At 42.0% G+C, this 8168-nt stretch overlaps 1 protein-coding gene across 2 annotated transcripts in view; it reads right to left on the reverse strand.

Annotated features, from left to right (window-relative positions):
- The window catches only part of P4HA1 (prolyl 4-hydroxylase subunit alpha 1), a 77256-nt gene extending 75186 nt beyond the window's left edge, over positions 1-2070 (reverse strand). The window contains exon 1 of one of the 2 annotated variants that reach the window (XM_059397726.1): positions 1965-2070. The gene's annotated coding sequence lies outside the window, so the exon portion shown is untranslated. The remainder of the gene's footprint in view (positions 1-1964) is intronic. The other variant, XM_059397725.1, reaches the window with a different exon arrangement.
- Between the last annotated feature and the right edge of the window lie 6098 nt (positions 2071-8168).

The following is an 8168-nucleotide window of genomic DNA, read 5'->3' on the forward strand; positions in this document are numbered from 1 at the left end:
GTCTTTTACACTGTCTAAATTTTTCTACAGCAATTAAAGGTTGTATAGATTTCTTTTATCTGTCTACTACCTTAGTTACCAAGGTACAAAACAACCAACGTTAATTGTCCGCTTATCTAAGTCCTGGCTTTAAGTACTTCAAAATAAAACTCATATTAAGATATCAAAGGAAACAGCATTATCTATCAAAAAAAGAGACAAAGTGGTTCTTCTCCTAGTTAGTCTAAGTTAAATCTACAAGAAGCATTTGCCATCAGCTTTCTAAGATACTGGCAGGACTCAAGGCATAATGTTTCAAAATAAAAACGGACATGGCTTTTAAAGGTAAATGATAAAACCTATGCTTCCCACAGAAAGAAAAAGGTAGAAAGTGAGGTTCTTATTTAAGATTCTGAAATTTTATTCACAGGCTAAAAGCCAAAATTAAAGAAAAAACACACGCAATGCCTCTTTAAATTTCAAATGAAGGCAACACATTATAAGTTGTTCACTTTCCGCTTCTTGAATATATTTCCTGCTTAAGGTATCCATTTTCTCCATAGAAACTCAATCAGAAAAATCCCTCTAAAATGTTTTATAAATTCAATCACAATGTTCCTACTATTTCATCTGATTTACCACAGAAAAAGACTAGCCTCATTCATAAAGCTATTCACCCATCTAAACCTAAGAGGGGGAAATAAGTTTCTTCCCAGAAACTTTTTTTAAAAAGGAGCAAAAACCTGATGAAAGAACACGGCTGCCACGTCTTTTCCCCTCCCCCACTCACGTAGTGGCTGTTTCATCCCTGCGGAGGGCATTCCAAGGGAAAGTGCGAGAGCCAGCGCTCTCCGAGAAACCAGAAACAGTTAAGTTGAAATTGGCAAGTCTCTGTGCCCTTTCAGATCAATTCCTAAAAGGAGAGCTCGCTGCTGCTTCATCCCTTTCTTAAAGCAAACAGTGCAAAAATTCCCAGAGTCTTCACTCCCCGGAAGGCATCTCAGTGTCTGAAAACTAAACTCCACTTAATACATTTGATTATTTAGGAGAAACAGTCTCCTAGAAATAGGAGAAATGGTACCATCCTCCCTCCCCCTTAAAAACATACATCTGGGAGGCTTTCGTGAAATCCAACTCGGAAGTTCTCACACAACCACGACACTCGTTCTAACTGATGTGGACTTCTAAAAAGCAGCACACACACTCTGCTGAGAGAAAGAGAAGGCGGATGGTGGGGGAAGCTCATGTGCCTTTAAAAAAAAAATTCGTGGAAGATGAGGGAAGGAAGAGGAGCTTCCCCCGTGGCTGCGTGATCTGACAGCCGCCTTCCTCAGCCCAGCCGCCCGAAACTCGGCGCCGCGGGCAGCGTCTAGCGCTCCGGCAACACCCCGCGCGCAACAAATGAGTCGAGCCCGAACTTCCCTGACGAGGTCCGCTTCCCGGACCCGACGACTTTTCGGCAGAGCAGAAATGCCTCGAGAGCCTCGCCTCCTGCCCTAAGCTTTAAAATCCGCTCTCCACTCCGCCACATGCTAACCATCTGCCGCCGCGGAGGCCAAAAACCCACGCCCCGCCCTCGCGTTCCCCCCCGGCTTTTGTAGGGAGGACCAGGTAGGAGAAGCAGCTCGGAAAAATCAACAGGGTGAGCCCTCCCCGGGAAGGAAGGAATATTCAAGAAAGTCCTGGTCCCCGGGGCGGGGACAGAGGCTGCCGCAGCCCCAACGGTCGGGGGCGCCGACCCGGCAACGAGGCAGGAGAAGGGGAGCACGGAGAAGGGCAGAAGGGCCTCTGGGGCAGCCAGGGGGCGCGGGGCCGCGTCTCCAGAAAAGAAGGTATTCAGGTTGCTGTGGGGAGCCGGAGAACCCTCCGCCCCCCAAGCCATCCCACCAGAGCGGGCAGGGAGCGGACCGCCACAGCTGCCCGAGAAGGGCCACAGCGGTCCCAGGGCCCGAGCCACAGGCTCCAGAGTCGGGGGAGCCTCTCACCTGGGAAGTGGGGCGGCAAGAGACGGTGCGTTCTTCAGTCCCCTGTAGCCTGCTCTGGGGCCGGATACCTGCTCCCTTCCCTCAGCCCGCGGGCGGCGCGACTGGGCAGTAGAGGGAGCCAGTTAGCCCTTTTATAACCTCTAGGCTGCGACGGCAGCTCTAGGGAGGAGACGACTGCAGCCCTCGCTACGTGAGCTCGATCACACCAGCGCCCCGGCGACTGCGCAGGCGCCCAGCCCGCGCCTCCCTCCGGTCGGCACCCGCGGCCCACATCCGTACTCCCCTCCGGCCCCGGAGTCTTAGGCGGAGCGGGGAAGGGGCGGGCAGGAGGGCCCGGGAGCCGATGCGCCTGCGCAGGGTGCTCGCCACGCCGTCGTCGCCTTCGGTACTTGTTGCCTCGCTTCTTCTCATCAGGTTGTTTAAACGCGTTAATTTCAACATCAACCTTAGGCCTGGGCGTCGAAACCACCTGCAATGAAATAACTAAAATTTGAGACGAGGAACATAGGAGCGTAGAGAATGAAAGAAGCCTCGGGTGGAAAATAATACAGTGCATCCTTGGTGTATGGGCTGTCCTGGCCCGGAGGCTTTTTGCTTTAAAAACCTGCCTTTTTCACCTTTACTGTTACTTTATATGAATCTCACTCTGCCCACCTTTATGCTTTATCAGTAGATAAAGAATACGCACTCCAGAGACAGATTTTTTAAAATTTAGTCCCTGGCTCAGCCCTGTAAAACGCAGGGCATTAAGCTCTTCATTTCAGTTTCCTCCCCTGTAAAATGGGAATGATGGTAGGTTCCTCATAGGAATACTGGGAGAATTAAATGAGATAATGTATGTGAAGCACTTAGTACCTGCCTAGCACGCAGAAAGGACTTGGTAAATATTAGCTGTTGTTACACCATATAAGACACCCTATGTCGTGTTTTGTCTTAGTCTAACATTTGCCTTGGCCTTTATGTTCCTGAAAGAACAAAGCCTTGCCATCAGGGAGCAGACAATGAAGGACATCCTTTTACCCTTGTCAGTAAAAGGGAAGAATGACTTCTTGAAGAATTGTGATTCATTAAAGTTGTCTCTAAAGTTTTCCATGTTTGCCAAAAAGCATAGCAATAATTAACATTTGACTCTTACGTAGGAGGTGGAGTTGATTATATAGATACAGAAATAGTGGGTACTTGGAAGCCCTAGGCATCCAGACAATAGATACAATGATGTCTAACTCAGCGGTCGTCCAAGTGTAGTCGGAGGTCCACAAGATCAAAATTACTTCCCACGGAGACTGGGCTTTTGCAGAGATTACATGTTTGGTGATACTGCAGATATCACAGATTGAATACAGAAGCAGATGTGAGAATTCTGTTAAGCCAGACATTATAGAGATTCTCAGAAACATGTATGTGCTGCTGAAGCGAGCACAAGATTCTCAGAAATGTAAAATAGTGCCACTCTTCCCACTAAATGCTTTTTGCTTTGAAATAATAGTTCTGGGGCGCCTGAATGGCTCAGTGGGTTAAGCCTCTGCCTTGGGCTCAGGTCATGATCCCAGGGTCCTGGAATCAAGCCCCCAATCCAGCTCTCTGCTCAGCAGGGAGCCTGCTTCCCCACTCTCTCCCTGCCTGCCTCTCTGCCTACTTGTGATCTCTGTCTGTCAAATAAATAAAATCTTTAAAAACAAAACAAAACAATGAAATAATAGTTCTGTTTTGGGCCACTTGTGTAGCTCAGTCGTTGAGCATCTGCCTTGGGCTCAGGTCATGATCCCAAGGATCCTGGGATCTGGTCCTGGGATCTGTCTTGGTGGCAGGCTTTTTGCTCAGTGGGGAGCCTGCTTCTCCCACTCCCACTCCCACTCCCACTCCTCCTGCTTGTGTTCCCTCTCTTGCTCTCTCTCTCTGAAATAAATGAATAAAATCTTCAAAAAATTAAAAATAAACCAGACACAAAGCGTAAAAGAAAATATAGGAGTTGTTAAAAAATAATAATAGTTCTATTTTATTAAAAATGTTTGTTAACATGTAATAGATTCACTGTTTTTGTTTTTAAATGAATTAATAAATATTTTATATGTTTGTTTCAACACCTAATACCATTAATATTGACAGATATGAGCCACATAAAAGCTTTTTGGAGTCCTCAATACTTTCTAGGAGTGAAATGGTCATGAGACCAAAGAATTTGAGAACTTCTAGTCTAAACAAATGACTAAAGGTCTTTGACTCAAGAGGCAAATCTTTGCCTCAAATGGAACTGTAATCAACATATCCACTGGCCCTGTATGAGCTGACTAAAAATTGACAATCCATCCTACAGATAAAATGGCCCCAAACCCCAAAGCAAATTTAATACAAAGCTAAGAAGGCTTCAGCTTCAGGGAACTTCATTTGCACTAGCTTTTTCCAAGGCCCTGGAAGAGGCCTTAGCAGTATATTCACACAGTTCACAAAATTTTAACTGCAATCTTTAGACTGCAAATTGGTTCCTCACTGATTTCTCTTCTGTCACACTTCCCCTTGTCTAGCAGTGTAGGAGTGGCTCGCAGGCATTTTTTAAATTTAGCTGAGGGAAGTTGAGTTAGAATACATTTGGTTTTAGTTTAGTGGGATATATTTTTGTAACTCACAATCACTTCTCTGCATAGTTAAAATATTGCCAGCTGTCCCAGTGTAGGAATGGTATCCAAGAATACTCCTACCACCCATTGTGCCAAACCACCCATCATTGTAAAACAAAGGTGCGGGGCCAGACATTTTATAGCCATTTGAATGCGTCCTATGTTCTATCATCAAAAATATAAGTATAGTGGAGCAGACGAAGAGATAAAATTTAGGGAGCTGAAACTAATCTGTGGGATATCCCTCTACTTATTGGATGTGTAAAAAACAAACAAATAAATAAGTAATCTCTACACTCAACATGGACTCCCAACCCTGGGATCAAGAGTCTCATGGTCTACCAACTGAGCCAGCCAGGTGCCCCCAAATATATAAAATTTTAATGAAAGATTAGTTAATGCTTAGCTAGTAAAAGGAGTTCTTTTCTCTTAGAATTGAATAAGGATATCCACAACTACTAGTTAGAATATTATCGGTTTAAAAAAAACTGATGTGCCCTGAACTCTTTTAAGTCACATATCAAACACTCTAATTTGAGATTTTTCCAAATGTAACGACAATCCTAAAAATTTACATGATGTTATCCGCAATGAGTTGTGAAGTTGAAAATAATGTCTAACTTGTCCCTATCAATATGGTTTGGTTGCCCAAAAAGGACAACATATATGACTATTCAACCTGATCATCCCTGCTTGGTTAGAATGAAAATGAGAGATACCTTGGAGAACAGAAAAAGAATGATACAGTTGCCCTTTGAAAGACCAAACATTAGAACAGAACTGCTCTAGCCATACTATAAACCTCCAATCTCTTCTTGCATCTGAAAAAAGTTGAATATGTTCATTAATTAAGTATTTCTTGAACAAAGTATCAAAAGTCCCATATTTTTAGGAAAATATTATTATATAGCTATGATTACAACTAATGAACAGAAGTAATTTAAACTCAATTAATAGATCAATGGTGGTAACTCAATCTTCTGAACAAGTCTCTAAAAAACCAGCCAGTCAGTGACAACTTCCCATTTTTTAAAGTTAGCCAAAGAGCAACAGCCTTACTCTTGTGAACACATATCTGAAAATCAGCCCATTGTAAACAGTCTCTCCACCAGAATAACTGGGCTTTCATAGCTGATGTCAACCCAACTCACTCCCATCTTTGAAAGTCAGTCAATCCCTGAACTCCACCTTTCACAAAATACCATATAAGACCAGCAGAGAGACTGGACCAAACAAGTGTAGTGCTTCTACACATAAAAAATAATAAATCAGTTTTTTATTTCACATTTTGAATGATGGTTACTTCCAAGAAAAGGGGAAGACAAAATAGAAAATGTAGACTTATTGAAGGAAGTTTTAATCAAATTGCAGTCATACATATGAAACAATTAGAAATCACTTGAAAGAGTAGATAAGTACTGAATGGTGAGGATTATAAAATACTACATGCTTTACTTGAGAGGAGAAATAATAAAGTTGAATTGGATAAAATAGGTAAGAGTGGGTAAATTTTTCACCCGGGGATTAAGATGATGGAAGCAATGTTTTAGAATATTACGCTATGTAAATTAGAGGAGAAAGAAAGTGGAGTCTAGATTAAGTAGTCCAAGATACATTGAATAAATATTTATGGAACGCCTACCAACGGTGTCCAAGACACTGCCTGTTGGGCTGTGGAAGATCAAACTTTAATTAGACAGTTTCTTAAAGAGTTTATAATCTTATCGGATGGCGTGATATATGATTCCTGCTGTATATAACTTGGGAGTCCTTTGAAGGAAACCAAAAATACACTAAATAAATAAATATTAATTATAATAAAAGAAAATAAGGTGCTGTGGAAAAAAATAACAGTAGGGACATAATTTAGATAGATAATACAGGGAAAGCGTTGCTGAAGACGTGACATATAAACTGGGACCTGAGTTGGCCAAATGAAGTGTGTGAACAAGAGCATTCTAAAGAGAGAGAATAGCATGTGTGAGGAGCATATGACAGGAAAAAGCTTGATGCATTTAAGAAGCTAAAAGAAACCTGGTGTATCTGTAGTTCCATAAGCAAGGGAGAAACCAGGATGATCCGTATGCTGAGGCTAAATTAGGCAGGACCTGTTTGGTACTGTAACAAGCACAACAGGAAGGCACTGAAGTATTTTTAAATAATGAGGCAATATCGTGTTAGTTACCTGTCACAAAAGAAAATGCTGTGTAAAAATATGAGTTTTCCATGTCACTGGGCATGGGTGATGAGCCTTGGGACTAGAAGCAATAGGGACTTTCTGTTTAATCCTGAGTAGGAACACAGAAGTCAAGAGATGAATGCAGCTGAAACTGGAAACCGTTCCAGTTACTAACATCCTATCACTGCGGCATTGAGGAAAGTGGTTGCAATGGGGTGGCCAGACCATCTAGGTCATGTGGCCTCAATGGGGATGCTCGCTGTGGCAGACAAAATAATGGCCCCTCAAAGATATCCACATCCTACTCCCCTTCACCTATGAATATGTTATTTTACCTGACAAAAGAACTTTGCATATATAATTCAGGACCTTTAGATGGAGAAATTAGTCTGGGTTATTCAGGTGAGCCCAATTTAGTTAAATGATTCTTTTTTTTTTAATTTTTTATTTTTTATAAACATATATTTTTATCCCCAGGGGTACAGGTCTGTGAATCGCCAGGTTTACACACATTAGTTAAATGATTCTTTACAACTGAAAACTTTTCCCAGTTGTGATCAGAGAAAGAGCTGTGAGGATGGAAGCAAAGTGACATATTTGCTACGATGCTGATTTGAAGATGGAGAGAGGAGACTATGGGCCAAGAAACGTGGGAGGTCTCTAAAAACTGGAAAAGGCAAATAAATGGATTCTTCCCTAGAACAATTCAGAAAGGGACACAGCTGCCAATACTTTTGATTTTAACCCACGGCAAACTTCTGACTTACAGAACTGTAAGATAATAAATCTGCACTGCTTAAGCCATCAAGTTGGTGATAACTTATCATAGAAGCAAGAAGAAACTAATACACTCATCACTTATATGACTATGACTGAAACAATATCTGAAGACAGTGACATTTCCCGAGGGTCTGAGTAAGTTTCCTGATGTTCTGCCCTAGAAGTGAATGTAGTAATTAGGACTGACCCTTTACATAGGATAAGCATTCTTGCATGGGAATTATCTGAGGAAGAGAACTCTAGAGAGGAATAAAGTCTTCTCAATAAGCAGGACAGAAGCGTCAAGATCTTTAATTTTAATAGCAAAAGGCATAGGACCTCATATTGGCCTCTCAAGCTGGTATTAGTTACACAAAATAGTGCCATGGTCTCTAGTTTGGAAAGCTGGCCAGAAAAATGGTATCAACAACCAAAATAAAGAAGCTGGGAAAGTGAGCTAAATTTGCAGAGCAGTCGAAGAGTTTGATTTTGAATCTTATTAGTTTTGAAATGACAGAGGTCATCACTGGTTTCAAACTTATTCTGCCAATTAATAGTTTGTCAATATTAAGCAGATTTCCATATTATAATGAAATCTTATATAAAAATGAAACTTCTATCTACTTGTGATTCTACTTTAAAATTAATCTG

Source organism: Mustela nigripes, chromosome 4 (assembly GCF_022355385.1).
Source record: "Mustela nigripes isolate SB6536 chromosome 4, MUSNIG.SB6536, whole genome shotgun sequence".
Taxonomy (NCBI): Eukaryota; Metazoa; Chordata; class Mammalia; order Carnivora; family Mustelidae; genus Mustela; species Mustela nigripes.